This window comes from Aegilops tauschii, chromosome 7 (genome assembly GCF_002575655.3).
Source record: "Aegilops tauschii subsp. strangulata cultivar AL8/78 chromosome 7, Aet v6.0, whole genome shotgun sequence".
Classification (NCBI taxonomy): Eukaryota; Viridiplantae; Streptophyta; class Magnoliopsida; order Poales; family Poaceae; genus Aegilops; species Aegilops tauschii.
The window spans coordinates 430287583-430305094 of NC_053041.3; positions in this window are offsets into that span (position 1 = coordinate 430287583).

Consider the following 17512-nt stretch of genomic DNA (forward strand, 5'->3'; position numbering starts at 1 on the left):
AAATCCCAAGAGCGGTCGGGAACTTGACAAATTGCTATCTTTTGTAGACGACAGTCACCATGACCGTAGTTGAAAGTACGGTCATAACCGGTGTGCTCAACCTCTAGGCAATCTGAGATTTTTGGAAGTGGAACCCGGTGACGAGTGTACACATTCACAAGTTCCCACTCGCAGTTGGACCCAATATAAACAACCCAATCTCCATTTGCGCCTGCCCAAGCCTTACCCTCAAACGATGGCATCTTAACATCACACGTATCATTATCAAGAAGCACCAACTTGCACAAGGGGAGGCCTCCGTCGTCCGCACGCCAGTGAGCATGGTCACGATGAAGAAGATAGGGGTTATCAAACCGCTCCTGGACCCTTGGGTTCCTTGTAATGATGTTATTAGTTGAGTCGAGAATGGTCTTGAACGAACCTGCCAAGCTAGCCGAGGTGATGACATCGCACCGATCAATGAGTTCCTCCACCACATCATCTTTCAGATCGGGGCAAGAATAATGTGGTCGTTTCCGGCCTGTTCCCTCCATGGAGAAGACGATGGAACAATGGCAGAAGGAAGGGTGAAGGCAAGTGGAGGAGGGAGGAAGAGCGTGCGACAGCAGTTCCAAATCGAGAGGGAAAGGTGAAGAGTCGGTGGATGATTGCCACGGTACACGAAGAGGCGCCCCGGCCTACATAGACATCCGTTCGGAAATTGTACAAAAGGACTAGCCGTCGTCTCACTGACATGTGGGAACGAGACCACATGTGAACGAAGAGGCTAGAGGGGAGCGGACGTTTGCCACATAGGTCACACACTGACGTCAAGGCCGTCTTGTCAGACCTAGCGCCCGCGCGGGATGGCTTCCGTCCCCCACAAGAGCGAAGCCACTTAGCACCCCCACACGGTTGGTCCGCCACGCCGCTAGGCCAACTCCAGCATGTGCAGCTCGGATGCGCGCTCACTCAGCCCCCTTTCCCTCGACGCCCCGGAGCTACCCAACCACGGCTACGTGTTTTGCGCACTCGGCGGCCGGATTTGGAGCAGATCTAGTCGTGCTTGAGCTCGCCTGGTTGAGGCAGGCCGCGCCGTGCCATGGACTGGCCGGGCACAGGGCCGGAAGGCCCCGGCAAGGCCGCATGCAGGTACTGACTCCTCCACTAGCCGCTCGGATCTACACCATCGGTGGTCTGCCGACAGATACATGAATGGCGGTCGGCCGGGCTCGGTGCTGGCCCAAAACCTCGTCGGCGCACCGTTGCCACTCATTACGTGCGACGACTGCCCAAAGAAGGTCTTGCGCCGCGTGCCTACAACGCCGGAACATCCCAGATGGGTGTTCATCAAGTGCTCAACCGATGGGGTATGTGCTACTTTAGCTTCGGTTGTGCTCTCGGATTACTTGTTGTGCTAACTTAAAATTTTATTGTGTATAATGGATGCAAGTTTTGGTATTGGGAAGAAGAGTACATCGATATATTGATAGAGCGCAATTTAGTAGATGTTGTAGCACTTTTAGCTAGCATAGAGGCTAGAGATGAGACTAGTGCACTTGTTGATAGAATAGAGGCTAGACATGAGACTAGATGCAAGGAAGCAACGTCTACTTCTTTACACTCGAAGAAGAAAGAAGCACGCAAGATCGAGCCTCCACAGATCAACAATGAATGCATTGAGAAGGCACTAATCCAACTTACAGGAGCATTTATGGAAGTTGGATATCTTCTAAAATGTATCCTTGTGGTTCTTGTTTTCTTTGGTCTTGCTTTTCTAGTCAAATTTTGGTGATGTATTTCCATGTACCAAAAATCAATGATGAAAAAAAGATATGTGTTTGCAAAGAAAAATGTACGCGGCCGGGATGCATCCGCGCGTTGGGCGCACGGCCACCGCATCCGAGAAATGGCCCGGACACGACCCCATTGCCCTACCCAAACGGACAGAATCCGGGCAAAATGGAGGTCCGTTAGACTAGTTACAGTGGGGGGTAACTTAGAGTAGTAACATGCATATGTTACTAGTCTATGTTACTACCTTCATAGCCGGTAGTAACATATGTGTCGTGTCATGCATCACTTCATTTATTACGTTGTAGACTGATCTTTTCTTGATATGTGTGATGTTACAGTAACTAGCTATGTTACCACATGCCTCTCTTTCTTCATTGATTACATGCCACATCAACTATTTTGCCTAGATAAGTGTGATGTTACCACCTATGTTACTCCCACTGTGGGTAGTCTTATGGGTCGTGCGTTGGAGTTGGCCTTACAAGTGGGACCACAGTTGAGGAAACCGACTAGTATCGGCAAGCCCCCACCTCGCCCGCCGCGTGATGGCTGAGTTAGAGAAATGACGAGGTTGAAGAGATAGCTGTAGCACGGACTCCAAGAAATATGGTGTCAGATGGAAGTCATGCTGGTGATGTGGCCCATGCCACCCTAGTATATATCGAGGACTCAAGGTGCTGCTATGTACAGCAAACACATTAATATATGGCCCACTTCACACTGTGGCCAAATTTCCTGGAGTCTGTGCTAGGTTAAAAAATGTTCTTTGTGAGGGTGGGTGGCTGGTCTCCAGTTTAAAAACGTGTTGTATTACGTATACGTAGACATAGAGATAGTGCAGCAGTTTTGAAAGTTTGAACCCAAACATCAGAATGCAATTTCTATTGGACTCGTCCAAGGACCTAGGATGATGGGATTTGCTGCTACAGTAAAAAGACCCACCCGACGTGCGAAGCATGTGAAGCTAGTACAAATAGTAGTAGTACTATTGTTGATTGGACTCATCTGATAACCTGTTGCAATGCATGTACAATTATGTATTTGGAAAATATTTTTTGCCTCGTCACAACACCCACTCAGAGAAGCGACTCGAAGGCCATTCATAAATTTAGTAAGTTTATCACAGGCATATCATTTTATTACACACAACAGGTCATGAACCCACAACAACAACGACGATACATTCTAGTAAATACTAAAGTTTTCATCACACCACAAATAACAAGCAATGAAATGAACTTCAGCTCAACCAATCCTCGGCGTTGGAAACGCTTGCTTTGAACCAGAAGTGATTGTCTGGGATGGGGCAGCTACTGTCTATCTCGAGACCAACGCAGGAATGATCATCCAGGCTGAAGCGGCCTACGTCAGGACGCATATTGTGTTAGCCACGATTGGGAACCATAGCAATGTCCGAGGTATAGATACAGTTGCTTCTCATAAATGGTAGTAACGTTGTGTCGACAACAGCTGGATCGCCTTTCACCATGATTGGATAGTTTTGTCCAAGGAAGAGCGAGTTTCCTCCAAGAGTATCAATACCACACCAGGGCGAAGGTGTTGGCGCTAGCACAGTAGTATCCATCCCGAATACCCTACAACGGATGTTGGAATAGGTCTGGAGAGTGCGACCATGGGAGACAACACTTGCTTCCTTAGTCACATCAGTGGTGCCCTGTATACAGACAAGAAGAGGTGATCCATCGGAATAAGTTGCCAGGCGCCACTGAGTATATGGGTCCTCATGCTCGTGATCATCATCGTCGTCATCTCCCCCTTGGTTATAAATTTTTTCAAGTATAGGTGGTGGAATGTTCACAGTACCTTGGAAAGACAAGAAGGTTAATTAGTAAAGGGAAACTAGTTAACCCGCTTGCATGTGGATGAAACAATGATAATTACGGTGTAAGACAAACATACCGAAAGCATAAGGATTCCATGCAAAAATAGTGCCTCGAGTGGTGGTAGCAAACACAAGACCCTCGTATTGAATTACATCATAGTACTGATCATCCATGTATAGAAACTGATTTTTGAGCAATATCCATCGAGTCGAACCATGAAGGACGACAATAAGCTTGTCGAAGATAGCGAGAACACAAGCATTCCTATAACCCCAAGAGCAGTCGGGAACTCGACAAATTGCTATCTTCTGTAGACGACAGTTACCATGATCGTAGTTGAACGTACGTAGAATACCACTGTGCTCAACCTCTGGGCAGTCTGAGATTTTTGAAGTGGAACCCGGTGACAAGTGTACACATTCACAAGTTCCCACTCGCAGTTGTACCCAATATAAACAACCCAATCTCCATTTGCGCCTGCCCAAGCCTTACCCTCAAGCGATGGCATCTTAAAATCACACGTATCATTATCAAGCGGCATCAACTTGCACAAGGCGAGGCCTGCGTCGTCCGCACGCCAGTGACCAGGTTCACGGTGAAGAAGATAGGGGAGATCAAACCGCTCCTGGACCCCTGGGTTCCTTGTAATGATGTTATTAGTTGAGTCGAGAATGGTCTTGAACGAACCTGCCATGCTAGCCGAGGTGATGACGTCGCACCGATCAATGAGTTCCTCCACCACGTCATCTTTCAGATCGGGGCAAGAATAACGGGCTCGTTTTCGGCCTGTTCCCTCCATGGAGAAGACGATCGAACAATGGCAGAAGGAAGGGTGAAGGAAAATGGAGGAGGGAGGAAGAGCGTGCGACAGCAGTTCCAAATCGAGAGGGAAAGGCGAAGAGTCGGTGGACGGTTGCCACGGTACACGAAGAGGTGCCCCGGTCTACATAGACGTCCGTTTAGAAATTGTACAAAAGGACTCACCGTCGTCTCACTGACATGTGGGAACGGGACCACATGTCAACGAAACATGGTGTGTAATTTCTCGTGCAAAATGCGATCTGGCCGCGTTGGCCCGAGGTGCCGCATTAGTTGTCGACCTTTTATTTTTTTAATGGCGTGCCGTTCAGTTTTGAAGCACGATTAACTGGTACTGTATGCAGAGAAAATATAAACTACTCTACCACTACTCCACCTCTAGTACTAGTAGTATAAAAAAGATATATAGGATGGAGCTTCAGTGCTTTCTTGCTAAGGACTGCCCACTTGCTTCTCACACTATCACCCTCTCTCCAGATCTAAAAAAGATGACCTCTCTCTCCCTCCTCACCAGTGGTCACAGATCCGCTGGGGAAGAAAAGGACGTGCAGCGTTGACGCACTCGTCGTCGGCGAGCGAGGTAACGCACTGATGACAAGGCCGTCCTCTCGGACCTAGCGCCCGCGCGGGATGGCCTCCTTCCCCAAGCTCGCTGCCGTAGTGTGTGCGGAGGACGACGACCACGAGCGAAGCCACTTCCCGCCGACCCTCAGGTATGCTACCTCTTTTCGAACCATACCCTTGTTCTATTGCCCCATCTGCCACGTCGCTGCATGTGGATCCTTTTCCACTCCACCATCTTCCCAATTTGCTATCCTCTGCTCTACTGGTCAGGCAGACGAAAACCTTAACTTGCACTATTAAAGGAAACCCTACTTCATGTAGACTAATCCATGTCTGGGTTGAATAAGGAAAGGAAGGGAGACTGTACTGTCCAAGAGACTAGGCATCGACCCGCATCTAGGTTGAAAAGGGGAAAATCAGTAGCTAAAGAGAACAAAAATGGGACGTAATCCACATATGCTGCCTGGATATTTTTTCTGGGCAAGCATACCTCCCTCACCACTCTATGTGTCCGTGGAGGTACATCGTACTGGTGCGCCCACTGTCCGAATGGGCCTCCCATGCTCTTATTGCCACTTTTTTTGCTGTTAGTATAACGCCAACGGTCAAGTCAAGCAATGCTACTGCTAAAGTGATGCCACATTTAACTAATGCCGCACTCAGTCTAATGCCACCGATAAATTTAAGCAGTGCCATTTAATGTAAGTGGATTATTTCAGGGTTAGCTATTGATTGTGGATGTATTAAAGATTTTTCAGCTAAGTCATTCTAATGTTGTTGCACATCCAGTATACCAATGATGAATCTTGTTACTACCTTCAGATTTTTGCACTGTTAATGCTTATAGATTACATACCTTGAGTTAGTTAATAATATTTACCTTGAAGGCACATGGTTTGCAATTTTTATATACTGTCATTAGTTAATAATGCTAGTTACCTTCAAAATTTTGTATTTGGTTTAATGCTCTTGCACAGCTACTATACCAATGCTGAAACTTATTACCTTTACATTTTGTATTGTTAATTCTTATAGAAATCTTCCAGTGCTAGAGCTTATGGAAATCAGTTCAGTAAAACCATTGTACTGTACCCTGTAATAAAATAACTACTATACTGTTGCACTAGCCACTGGATTAGTCTATCTTAGTACTATTCGAATGGTGTTGCATTAGCGTATGGACATATATAAATTCTGGCAAGCTTTCCCAGATATGTGCTAAAAAAAACTACTACCTGTTTTTCTAAATACTAGACGTTTGGGTACTTTGAATTGAACTGCGAAAAGGTCTTATATTAAGGAACAGAGGGTGTAGAGTTCACTCAAATTATCTCGGTAAAGCTAGTCACACCTTTGTTAAAATTAATGTTCATTATGTTATCGGAGGAGGTCTGTATGTTTGTCTCTAATGCCTGTCGACTACATACCTGACATCATGATGTAATGTTAAGTCATTTCCTTTTGTACAGTGTCATTAAATTTTTAAGGCGGTGATGGCATTTTATTTTAGTTGAACTATACAAAATATGCTTTAAAGAAGAGGAAAGGTCAGCAATGGCTCAATTTTTCAGAAAAAACTATGTATGCCTTCCTGACATCAGTTGTTGTTGCCTTATTTATTCCTTCAAACAGGTGGTTAGAAACAGTCTTGCTACCTTTTCCCATTAAGAAATTGGAATGCTTATATTTGTGAGTCTATGCTTCAACTAGTGCCACTTCTATAGTAATCACACTTTCAATATCTATGCAAACAGGGATGCTCGATTTTAGTGGAACTTCACAAAATGTCCAAATGGTTCAACATTAGGAGCATGTTTTCTTCCAAACCTTTATATCCAATTGGTGGCACTATGAGCTATTCATTACGAAGGTACATGGTTTGCTACTATCTTGCTACTCTTTTTGCACTGTCATTAGATAGTAATACTAGTGGTTTGCATGTGAATTTATTGGCAGGGTGGACCTACATTGGAGGTGCAGGACAGGATTCAATGGTTGGATGCTCAATTTCGGTTGTATCGATTTCACCTCTTCCATCACTGCGAACATGGATATCCTTGGTCTGATGAAGAATAGGCGCTATATTTCTGCTCTGAACGAGCAAATCAATTCAGTATGAAATTGTCCAGGGCAAAACATGGCTGTATCAAATTGTCTAGTGCAAAATATGACAGATGCTAAGCGGAAGAGACATGTTTAAACCAAAAATACCAGGTGGGGTATATGTTTAATAGCTGCTTGATATTTGTGCAGACAGAGATGTCTGCCCTTTGCTATTTGGAAAACAAACAAAGTGACCGCAATTTTGGTTGAACTGCACAAGAGAATAGTATAGTCACTGCATGCAGTGCCATTTGAAAGTAGACACATAAAGATTGGATAGTCACTTCATGGACTGCAAAAAAGCAGTACTGTACTATTTATTGGCCAACACTAGGTGCTTCATTGCTTTGCTCTGATTATACAATGGGCATCATTTTGCCTAAGTTAAAGTTTGTATTCCGAAAATAGTCTCGCCGTGTGATCGAGAGAAGACCAAATCATATTGTAGTGGATGTTCCTCCATCATGTGTGGTTCATTCTCATGGTTCCACCTATTGGTGAAACCACTTACGTTTGCAAGAGGAATTGTAGACTTCAGAAACAAATTTGTCTTTCACTCTATACTGAATGTTGGCCAAGAGAAGCATCCATGTTAGTAGGAATAACATATGTTTTTTCTAGATCTTTGCTTGTGGAGCTACATATTTGTATATGATCTATGAATCATTGAGATGCATTCACATGTTGATCTTATGTATGGGAATCATACTCGTTGGTTTTGAATTTGGGCTACTAATGTGAACATATTACAATGCCAGGCCTGTGAGTCTCGTGTGAATATTTCGAACGGATCGGCTCTTACTGCTGTGCACAACATGATCCTTATTTCTGTGTTCTTAGTGTTTACAAGTCACTAACAGTTCCTTATTTCTGTTCGCTCAGTGTTTACAAGTTACTGCTCTATCACTAGCTCGCCTACTTATGCGCTCCTGGCAGTTTTAGTTGCGACGCAAGATCCGAAGTGGCATTTTTTGAATATAAATGCCTACCTCTAAAGAAACTGACCAGCTGCTCTGAAGAAAATGCCATGCGAATCTGAAGAAACTGCCAGCAAAAACGTTCGCACATGCCTTATCTCCCAGTGGACGTTCATTAGCTAATGCGATCGTACACGTACACCATCCGACCTACTCGATCCTACACGTACACTATCTGACCTACTCGATCCTACACGGATAAATAGCGGATCACGCACGTACTACCTCCTTTCCGGTTTGCAGGGCTCAATTCAAAAAACGACCTACTCGATCCTACACAAATAAATAGCGGATCACGCACGTACTACCTCCTTTCCGGTTTGCAGGGCTTAATTCAAAAATCTAACCAACCAAGGTAAGTAGATGATGAGTGGTGGAATCATTTTTGACAAGGAGGGAGTACCTCATCTGGATGATTCGAGTGCACTCGTTTGACCGTCATGCCGGCGTGCGACCCAGCACGGACGGGACGCACCACTGACAGGATGGGACGACACAATCATAATTTCAATTTTTCCAGTTTTCCACGGCATGCTGGCGCGCTAAGCCATGCCTGCTTATGCATTTGAATTCCGATGACTGCGATGACCGTCGCGTTTCCCGCGACACGCTAGTTCGCCTACCTTCCACCTATAATTACTGGTTCCCGGGCTTCTCCGGTGGCACCATCACCCAGCTCACCCTATCCTCATAAGCCCCCACTGGCCCGACGTCGCTCGCCACTTATCCTTGCTCTCGCCACATCCGCCATGCCCCCGCCCGTCCGTGATAGGCGACACTGGAGGCGGTCACCGCCGGAACTAGTGTTCGGTTTTTCACCTGAAGGCAGACAGAGGGAGGAGGGATTCTATCGGTCTTTAGATGGCAATGAGGAGTATGAGGAGTTGTTGGAGCGCGACCGCCTGGAGGAGGAGCAGTGTATTGCCAATTTGCACCGCCAGCGGGACATGGAGCAGCAGGGCACCGATGCTCTGAGTCGCGAGCAGAGCGCCGGCAACTGGGGCGACTACGTGGAGGCCGGCACCAGGCAAATAGCCCTAGAGGCTGTCGGGCATGCACGCGATCACGACGCCGAATTTTACTACAAGCTCGTCAAGTGGGTTTACCGCTTAGAAGCCAAAGCTTCGGTGGACCACGCCGGCATGGAAAGGGCCAACGCGCGCGAGCAACGCGCCCTATCGCATCTCTGGCAAGTCCGAGGCGATGCGGAGGACGCCGATGCCGGCGTTTAGCGTGTACCGCAGATGGCGGCCGACATCGTCTAGTTAGCTAAGAGTAAGTTAGTACTTGTACACTACTAGAGTATTATTGGGAGTAGATAGTTAACTTGGCTATGATGGTTGTCAACGTGGAAGTTCAGTACTCTATATCTGGATCAGACCTGTTACTTTGCTCTGAATGTTGAACTTTCCATTTAAACGTATGGAATGGGCTGTTATTTTTTTAAATGGGTTGTATTTGTCCGCCACTGGTTTAGAGGCTGACTTGTGGGCCTACCAGCACTACAAAAAAATACACTTCCGTGATGATACGTGTTTGTCACAGTAGGTCACATTTTCTGTCATGCATGTACATCCATGACAAATTTATGACAGAATCAAGATAGTGATACCTGTGCTGTCGTAGAAGTGTTCCATGACATTACCAAAATTATCATCACAGAAGTGTCCACTTCCATGACGATAAATCGCGCGTCACGGAAGTGCTTTCGTCAAGGGTGACCAACACGTGGCATCCACCGTAACGGAACGCCGTTAAGCTATCGGGTCCGGTTTTGGATCTGATAACCCGTTAACAGCCCCGACCAATGGGCTTTTTCCATGTGTAAAATCATCATTGGCTGGAGGAAACACGTGTCGGCTCACCGTTGGGACAGATGTCATCCACTCATTGGACCCAAAGCGCCTATGATACGTCGACATGTGGCACGGCCCAACGGAGGCCCATTCCTGTGAAAAGGCCGACCCGTTTGACTTGGTCAAAAGGTGGCGGGCCGGCCCACGACAAGCCTGTTAATGGCATGTTCGCATATAGCCCATTTACAGCCCGCTAACCCAGGGCCCGTTTACGGCCTATCCGAATTAGGCCCAGTAGCGTCATCTGGGCCGTCCAATATAATTCCAGACCGATTTAACTTCCGGCCCATGTATGGCCCATGACATCTTTTGGCCCATATGAGGCCCTTAGTAAACCTCGGCCCATTAACGGCCCGTGGTAAAACTGGCCCGCAATGAACAGTGTATCACTTTATACCCATTAACGGCCCATTATTCCGTGGGCCGTTTCCAGCCCATGTTATCTTTTGGCCTTCTCAGGGCCCATTTATTCTTGGGCTCATTTCCAGCATTCGTTTACTTTCGGCCCGTTACTGTCATTTTCTGCTTGTGGGCCAAATACAGCCCGTGGTTACAGTCGGCCCGTTTGTGGCCCGTTAATACGTTGGGCCATTTTCATAGCATCATCAAATACGTCCTATTAACGACGGCCCATGAATAGACGATTTCAACTCTAGCCCATTTATGGCCATAATGTGGTCTGTTATTGGCCCATGTTTGGCGAACCGATCATACGGCCCGTAGAAGGCCCATTGATGATACGACCCGTAGAAGGCCCATTGTGTCTATGCCCCGTAGAAGGCCCATTGTTTCTACAGCACATAGAAGGCCCATTGTTTCTACAGCCCTTAGAAGGCCCATTGTTTCTACGGCCCGTAGGAAGCCCATGTTAACTACAGTAAATATGTAGCCCATTGTTAATGTGGCCTAGTTTTTAAAAATAGGTTATTCCGGTCACTAGCAAACCGCGGAAAAAGAACTGCACTGAAATGAATAAACAAGACAACGGAAATAATTAAGCAAGCAACTTACACTAGGCTATCACTCCTATTACACATATTACATCCACTGGGCATCAAAGTTCGCCACAAGTGCAAATATTGGGAACAAAGCAGCATATAAACGCCACAGCAAAACAAGTCCAGAACTGAAACCACTTCAGAAGAGCTCAAGAAACAATATCCTGGGTACCATAATGATGGCAAGAAGCTTAGCAAGCTTATTAACTTTCTCTTGTTTGGCACTTAAATCCTCCAGCACTTGCTATTGCACCAGAAAGTATGCATCTGAATTCTGCAGGGACTTCCTCAGTCCTTCGGCTTCCTATCGCATAACATCTGATCAATGTCTTTCAACTTGAAGTTGAGACTCAAGAAGCCGAACTGATTCAGGCAGCGAGTTCGAAGAGCTGGTGCCAGCAGTAGTAGCCAGTAACTCGAACACTGCATCAAGACGGGACTTTGGGGTTGTCTCAGTGTCTTCAATATAGTTTTTATCAGCTTTCTTGGAGAACAACAGGGATGTCTCACTATCTTGAACCTGATCTGCATTACTTCCTTTACCATTGCATAACGGGGTACTCTTCTCCAATATTTTATCCGCGTTCTAAAGGAGAAACAAACAAACACATCACAGGTTAACAATGTAGTATATGAAACTCATTTTGGTAAACCAGTTCAGTAGTGAGGTGGATAGGATAACAACATGAAACAAACATATATCTATGTAGTATGGTCACTGTATGGTCTATATCATTCTAGTTTATGTTGCCAAATCAAGATAGATATAGTTCGAATCATATCTATTTAAGACAAAGCATCATAGATAGAATATAAGTGTGGGAAACTACACAGCAATAACAACACTTGTAATGTGCATGGCATGAGAACATAACTGTTTATTCAATTGAAATTGAAATCAACATAGAGCAAGTTACAACAGCAAACACGTTAAAGAAGCAGGTTTAAAACATACCTGTTGCGCCATTGGAGTTTCAATTGCATCCTTCAAATTTGAAATTAGTTGGTATGAGTAAATACAGTGATGCAAGAGCAAAGTAGTATGAACCATAGCTACGGAACCTGACCTGAGAACAGTTCTTCTTCTGCTTTAAGCGTTGACTTGGGGTTCGGAGTGGTGGTGCTCGTGCTTTGGGCACTGCAATTGCCTTACTAACTGCTCGTGTTTGAGTGCTCTGTGGTGGAGACGGTGCTGTGTCAACGGGAACTGGGTTGCTATCTGCTGGGGTTGGGGTTAGAAGGGGTGTAGCTGGTTCTCTGTCCAACTGGGTAGGGGTACAATCTGCGTGAGTCTGGGTTATGTGTGGTGGGGCTGGTTCTTGGGCAAGTACAACCGTGGTTCTATCTCCGTCGACAGGTAGAACGATCTTTTCTGAAGACCGTGTTTTTACTCCCACAGATACTGCCATCACCCCCTCCAATTGAAATGGCTGATAAACAAGAAAAGTAATTGAATGTACAGACATTGTAAGATAGACAAGTGTAATGGATAGTAGGGAAGAAAACAGGGCATGAAATAATTCACATTTATGTTGTCTAACCAAACAGAATAGTAGGACATAATTTCAAATATATGATGGCTAATTAAACAGGATAGCATGACACAATTTCACATGTATGATGGCTAACTAAATAGGATAGAATGACATACTTTAAAATATGATGACTATGTAAACAGGATGACATGATATAACTATACGATGTGTCTATTAAAGTGGTTGGCATGCCATAAATCACAAACATGCCGTCGATGGAAACATGATGGCATGATATAATTCACGGATTGAATGACATAATTCAAAATATGATGTTTATGTGAACCGGATGAGATGATATAACTATATTATGTCTTTAGAAAATGGGTTGGCATGCCATAATTCAGATACATGCTGTCTATGTAAACATCAAGGCATGATTTAATTCAAATATATGATTTATATACTAAGGAAGTGAGCAGAGGGCAATCGCATATATGATGTGTCAACTAAGGAGATGGCATTCAATATCGTGTATATGATGTAAAAACTAAGCATTGCAACACAACATATGCATGATATGAGTAATATAACCCTGCCAAGTTTGAGCATACACCTCAGGGGGATAATAGGACTGGTCATCTACCTCTGAATCCTCCTCTGAAGAGCTATCTGTAACCAGCAACATATCTGCTTCACCAGGTAGCATTGTCTGCTCTGAAGACGTTGTTTTCACTCCAGATTTCTCCATCGCCAATTCAAATGGCTGATGCGCAGGAAGAGCAGTTGAATATACAAACATTGTCGACAAAAGCAATGAGAAATAGAAAAAAGGACGGCATGATATAATTCACATATATGACGCTTGGCTAAACAACATGGCATTGCATAATTCACATATATAATGCCTTGCAACAAGATAGCATTGCATAATTCACATATATAACGTCTTGCAAAAAGATGGCATTGCATAATTCACATATATGGTAATTAGACACTAAACAGGTGGCATTCACACAAATCATGTCTAAACTAAGCAAATGACATAGCAATGCAAGATACCATACGCACGATATGAGCAACATAACCCTGCCAAGTTAGAGCATGCACCTCGGGGGGGGGGGGAATAGGACTGGTCATCTGTCTCTGAATCCTCCTCTGAGGAGCTATCCGTAACCAGCGAGATATGCGCTTCGTCAGATAGCATAGTCTGCTCTGAAGACCTTGTTTTCACTCCAGAATTTTCCATCACCGTGTCAAATGGCTGATGCACACGAAGAGTAGTTGAATGTACTAACATTGTTGACAAATGTAATACGTAATGAAAATAAGGATGGCCTGATATAATTCACATATAAGATGACTGGCTAAGCAGGGTGGCATTGCAAAATTCACATATATGATGCCTGGCTAAACAAGATGGCATTGCATCATTCACATAAACGATGAATAAACTAAACAGATGGAATTCGCACAAAGCATGTCTAAACTAAGCAGTTGACATATTTGATGTATAAAGTAAGCAATGCAAGGCACCATATGCATGATATAACCAACATCAGCATGCCAAGTTAGAGCGAAGACCTCATGGGGTAAATAGGAGTGGTCTTCTGCTTCTGAATCCCCTTCAGAACAGTTATCTTCCTCTTGACTACGATCCGAAATGGGTGGAGGGGGGCTGCCTTTGCGCCCACCATGGAGCGACGTCTGCATGAAATTTTATTGCCATGCAAGGCTCGTCTCTTTTGCTCTACATGTTCAGTTCCATTGTGTACAATAAGTAACATGCATAGGAATAAAACATAGTGAGATTATGTAAGGAGTGCATGCACAAATCCAGAGTGATGGTAGCAAACTGTGGATAGACCCAAAACCAATGATAGCAGGCAGATAATAGCTTTAGTTCAAAAATACAGATAATGGCTCCTTTAATGTTTGTTTGCACCCAACATGAAACTCAGAGTAGACACCCGAGATTAACCAGATAGTAGACAGATAGTACTGATTGCTGCCCGAATATGTACCCCACAACCATTTAAAAACTCAAGTTTCAGCATAAGTTTGGACCTGAGTCGGAGTCTAATAGGTGAACACAATGATAAAGTAGCATGTCATCATATTAAGCGATGCATAACGTAAGCAGACACGGAAGAGTGCAACCTCTCTTGCGGACCCGTGTAGTCCTCAAGGTCATCTGCTCAGTTGATGATGGTAATGGAGTTGTCGTGGCTGCCGGCGGCGGGGAAGAAGATCTGAGGTGGCGAAAGACAGTCTGGAGAGTGGATCCCTGCTGTGGTGAACCCTTCCATCGTTGGAGCAGCTGAGCTGGGGTGGAACACAGCACCACAGGAGCATGACAAACCACACAAGGTTTTCTTTGACACATATGTGTAACAGAAGTAATTGTGTAAGGGCTTGTTTGAATTTGAGGATTCTAACAATGCAGGGACAAGAAATAGACAGGAATAGGATAGGAATGCACGTGCAAAACAGAGAATTTAAAAACACAGGATTTCTGCCAATCTGGGTGTTTGGTTCACAAGAATTGGAAGATCACATGATGCAAAGAAGCATGGTGAGATTAAGTCAAACCACAAGAAGTGTACAACCTCTTTGGCGAAGCCATGTCGATCTCAGCGTGATTGGTTGGCCGGTGAGGATGCTCCGGCTGACTTGGCTGTCGGAGGAGGGGAAGAAGATCTTAGGCGTCTGGAGATGGAGCCCGAGGTATTGCTCCGCTGTGATGGAGGGTTTCGTCATTGGAGCAGCTCCGGTGAGTTGTACGACGCCGAGGCTAAAGTAGGACAAGAGAGACACCGTTAACCTGAGTGGAATTCTAATAGCATCTTAAATAGATGAAATAAAATACATAACCGCAAAGTGCTAGATGTATACATCAGCCGCTCATCTCTGAACTTAACTGTCGAAACTGAATTTAACTGTCGAAACTGAACTTAACTGTCGAAACTGAATTTTGCTGTCGAAACTGAATTTTACTGCCGAAACTGAACGCACTAGAGGTGAGGCTACACGTTAGTCGACTGACTTTTTCATCTCTGGTCAGTCGATTTTGCAGCCGTTGGATACGAAATCAAGGGCCTGCAGTTCATCTTCAACCTCCACCCCCCTGAGCCGCCAGCCACCACCGGCCAATCAGCCGCCCCCCGCCGCCCGCGGCCGGCGGTGCGCCGCCCCGCCCGCCCCAAAAACACTCCCCATCGCCGGTCCGCCGCTGCCCCGGCCATCCCTCTAGGCCCCCCCGTGCCGAGCTTTTTCTCCGGCGATCCCCAAGCCACCGCCCCACCACCGCCTGCGACCACCGCCCCCACCCTGAACCCTAAGATAGATAGTGGGGTACTTCTTCGGTGAGCCCCCTCCCCGCTGCGGCTGGTTCTTCCTTAACTCCGGCGAGCCCCCCACCCCCTGAAAATCAACTGACCCAAAAGTCGATTCAGTCGACTGAAGTGTAGCTAAATCGGAGCAGCATCGCAAGCAAGAGCAAGAGCGAGAGCAGCAGCGCGAGCAAGAGCAAGAGCAAGTGCAGACCAGGCACAAGACCGAGAGCAAGAGCAGAGCAGCAGCGCGAGCGAGAGCTAAAGCAGCAGCAGCTCCTACTGATGTGGACGTCGCCGCTGAGGGAGCGACGCCGTGGAGGAAGTGGCCGGCGACGCCGCGGTGGATGGAGCCGCACCGTGTCAGCTCGGGACCGAGCGCCGGCAGCACCGTGAGATCGAATCCAGAAGAAAATGCGGCGATTAGTGTACAACCTCTTTGGTGGCGCCGATTAGGCCGCAGCTTCATCCGAGGAAACAGTGATGCTGATGCTCTTCCGGTGGTGCAGGTGAAGACGGCAGTGCGGGAATGGAGGTGGCGCGAAAGACGAGGGGAACGTCGGGGCAGCTCCTTGGAGGTGGAGGATGGGGTGGCTGAACCGGCGGGACGACCAGATCGACGACGGATCCTCATCCGGTACGGTGGATGAGGGACGTCGAGGTGTTGTTGTGGGCGACGCCGTCGGGGAAGAGGCTTCGGCTGGGTGGCGGACGGAGGAGGGTGTGGGGCTTCGCGGGTTTTCCCGGCCTCGGTGTACGAATGGGTGGGCGGATGGGATGGGAGTGGGGAACCATGGCTTAGGGACGCGCTTGTCCGAAATGTGGGGTAAGTTACGAAAGTACCCCCACCGATTTGAGGCGGTTCTTTCGGTTCAGGGGTATCACGGGCATTTCGCGTGTCGGGATTTCACAGGAGGTGGGAGTTTTTGCGCGCGTTGTAATTTTGGAATAGAAAGGCGCGGGTTGAGATGGAGGGAGTTGTCGGAGCACAACGAGACAAAGATATATCTTAAATATTTCGGGCTAACAAGGCGCGGGTTGAAATTTCCGGACAAGCCTAACATGTACTTTACCAAATCAATTCGCACTACAAATGTCATTCAAAACTTTGAATTCATGTTATGTTCAATTAAAATATTTCACTACGTGTATAATGCATGCAACCTAGTACTCAAATGAACGTTTTAGTGCATTCCAAACGTATATACTACCGCTTCAATATGAACTAAATTTGAATTCGTTTCTCTATTTGAATAAGATCTACAATAATGATTGTTGTGAAGTCAAAGCGTTTGAATTCGTTTCTCTGTTTTAATAAGATCTACAATCGTCATTATTGTCAAGTTAAACCATCGTTTGTGTATTATCTTCATAGCACACCACATGATTAGTCTCGAGCTACATATGAACTATGTGTACTATATGAACTCGAACACGATTTTTTGAATCCACTGTATGTTGATTTCAAATCATAGTACATTTGAAGCTCTAGCTAGATCTTCACAAACTAAACCATGTCTCATATGTATAATGTGGTTATCACATTATGTATGGTGCCCCACCCCCCTACGCCTACAAGTATTTAGATGTGAGTTGCAAACACCACACATTACCACAAATTGAAATAAAATGTGAGAATGTTCGATATATAGTATTGTTTAGTTTGTTCGATATTTAGTTGTAAGCTGCAAACGCCACACATTATCACAAATTCAAATAAAATGTGAGATTGTTCGATGTATAGTATGGTTTAGATTGTTCGACATTT